Below are 3,300 nucleotides of genomic sequence, written 5' to 3' on the forward strand. Positions count from 1 at the left end.
TCCAGGAAATATGGGACACTGTGAAGAAGCCAAACCTGAAAATAATAGGTTTAGAAGAAGGGGAAGAAATATAGCTCAAAGATACAGAAAACATATTCAGCAAAATCATAGAAGAAAATTTCCCTAACCTAAAGAAGGCTATGCCTATGAAAATACAAGAATCTTACAGAACACCAAATACCCTGGACCAGAAAAAGAAGTCACCTCGCCATATACTAATCAAAACATCAAACCTACAGAATAAAGATAAAATATTAAAAGCAGCTAAAGAAAAAGGCCAAGTAACATATAAAGGCAGACCTATCTGAATTATACCTGACTTCTCAATGGAAATTATGAAAGCCAGAAGTTCTTGGACAGATGTCCTACAAACACTGAGGGAACAAGGATGCCATCCCAGACTACTGTATCCAGCAAAGCTTTCAATTACCATAGAAGGAGGAAACAAAATATTCCATGACAAAGCCAGATTTAAACAATATGTTTTCATGAATCCAGCTCTACAGAAAGTGCTAGAAGGAAAACCTAGATCCAAGGAAGATAACAGCACTCAGAAAGACACAGGGAATATATAATCCCACTTTTAAAAAAACACCAAAAGGAAAAGGGAGGAGAAACTACACAAAATAACTTCACTACCAATAAATCAAGCACAAAAAAGAATCATCAATCAATGGTCATTAATATCCCTCATTGTCAATGGCCTCAACTTGCCTATAAAAAGACACAGGCTAGCAGAATGGATAGGATGACAGAAACCATCCTTTTGCTGCATACAAGAAACACATCTCAGCAACAAAGACAGATGTTATCTCAGATTAAGGGTTGGGAAAAGATTTTCCAATCAAACGGACACAAGAAACAATCAGGTGTAGCAATCCTAATATCTAACAAACTAGACTTCAAATTAAAATCAATCAAAAGAGATGAAGGATATTTCATGTTGATCAAAGTAAAAGTCCATCAAGATGAAGTCTCAATTTTGAACATCTATGCCACAAATACACAGACACCTACATTCGTTAAAGAAACATTACTTTTTTTTATTAATATTTTTTATTTTCCATTTTAAATTTAGATAAGAAACAAGGTTGCTTCACAAGTCAGTACGAGGTCCCTCTCCCTTTCCCTCCCCTCCTCCCGTGCCCTCCCCGCATCCCCCCCCGTTATCCCCTCATTCCCCCAGGGAGGGTGAGGCCCTCCATGGAGGTGTCCATAGTCTGTCATTTCATATAGGGCAGGGCCTAGACCCTTTCCCAAGAGTTCAGGGTGAGAGTGCACCTCACATTGTTCTATGGGAGTCCAAAGTCCGTGTGTATACTTGGTATGGGTACTGATCTGCTGCCCAAGGCTCAATAGATTACCTAGGCCTCCTCACTGACACCCAGATTCAGGGGTCTTGATCAGTCCCATGCTGGATTCCCAGGCTGATGCCTGGGATTCAAGAGTTAACCTTTGTCTGGTCAGCTGTTTCTGGGGGTTAAACCAGCCCAGTCTTAATCCCTTTGATCATCAGTCCTCCCTCTCTGATACTGGCTTTCTTGAGTTCAGCTCAGTACTTAACCAGCCACTAAATGTAGTTTCTGTTTCCCAGACTCTCTGGCCATAGGATTGTAGGCTGGCACTCCCCAGATCTATGTCTAAAATCCATATATGAGAGAGTACATGCCATGTTTCTCTTTTTGTGACTGGGTTACCTCACTCAGGATGGTTTCTTCTAGTGTCATCCATTTGCCTGCGAATCTCATGATTCCATTATTTTTTCTGCTGAATAGTACTCCATTGTGTAGATGTACCACATTTTCTCTATCCACTCTTCGGGTGAGGGACATCTAGGTTGCTTCCAAGTTCTGGCTATTACAAATAAAGCTGCTATGAACATAGTGGAACAGACATCTTTGTTATATGAATGGGCATCTTTTGGATATATGCCTAAGAGTGCAGTTGCTGGGTCTTGTGGTAGGTTTATTCCCATTTTTCTGAGGAATCTCCATACTGCTTTCCAAAGTGGCTGAACCAGTTGGCACTCCCACCAGCAATGGAGGAGTGTCCCCCTTTCGCCACACCCTCTCCAGCATAAATTGTCATTGGTGTTTTTGATTTTAGCCATTCTGACAGGAGTGAGATGGTATCTCAGAGTTGCTTTGATTTGCATTTCCCGGATGGCTAAGGATGTTGAGCACTTTCTCAAGTGCCTCTCAGCCATTTTAGACTCCTCTATTGAAAACTCTCTATTTAGTTCTGCAGCCCACTTCTTAATTGGGTCCTTTGCTGTTTTGGAGACTTGCTTCTTGAGTTCTTTGTAAATTTTGGAGATCAACCCTCTGTCCGATGTGGGATTAGTGAATATTTTTTCCCATTCTGTGGGCTGCCTTTTTGTCTTGCTGACTGTGTCCTTTGCCTTACAGAAGCTTCTCAGTTTCAGTAGGTCCCATTTATTAATTGTTGATCTTACTGCCTGTGCTACTGGTGTTATGTTCAGGAAGCTGTCTCCTGTACCAATTCGTTCAAGGGTACCACCCACTTTCTCTTCTAAGAGGTTCAGTGTGGCTGGATTTATGTGAAGAAAGGCAGAAAATAGAAAAAATGGAATAAAGAAACATTACTAAAGCTCAAATTGCACATAAAATCTCACACACTAATAGTAGGAGACTTCAACACTCCGCTCTCACTGCTAGACAGGACCTCCAACAGAAACTTAACAAAGAAACAAAAGAACTAATAGAAGTTATGACCTAACTGGGTTTAACAGACATCTAAAGAACATTCGACCCAAACAAAAAAGGGTATACCTTCTTCTCAGCGCCACATGGAACCATCTCTAAAATTGACCACATAATTGGAAACATAGCAAATCTCAACAGATACAAAAAAATTGGAATAACCCCCTGTATCTTATCAGACGACCATGCATTAAAATTAGAATTCAACAATAACACAAATCACAGAAACCCTACAAACTCATGGAAATTGAACAATGCACAATTGCACCATCCCTGGGTCAAAGAAGAAATAAAAACAGAAATTAAAGACTTCCTGGAATTCAATCAGAATAAAGACACAACATACGCAAACTTATGGGACACTTTGAAAGCAGTGCTGAGAGGAAAGTTCATGGCACTAAGTGCCCACATTAAGAAACTGAAGAACAGTCATACTAGAGAATTAATAGCACAGCTGAATGTTCTAGAACAAAAAGAAGCAAACTCACCCAGGAGGAACAGATGCCAGGAAATAATTAAATTGAGCGCTGAAATCAATCAAGTAGAAACCAGAAAGCATTGAGAAGAATCAATGAAA

The sequence above is a fragment of the Mesocricetus auratus genome, unplaced genomic scaffold (assembly GCF_017639785.1).
Source record: "Mesocricetus auratus isolate SY011 unplaced genomic scaffold, BCM_Maur_2.0 Super-Scaffold_100027, whole genome shotgun sequence".
NCBI lineage: Eukaryota > Metazoa > Chordata > Mammalia > Rodentia > Cricetidae > Mesocricetus > Mesocricetus auratus.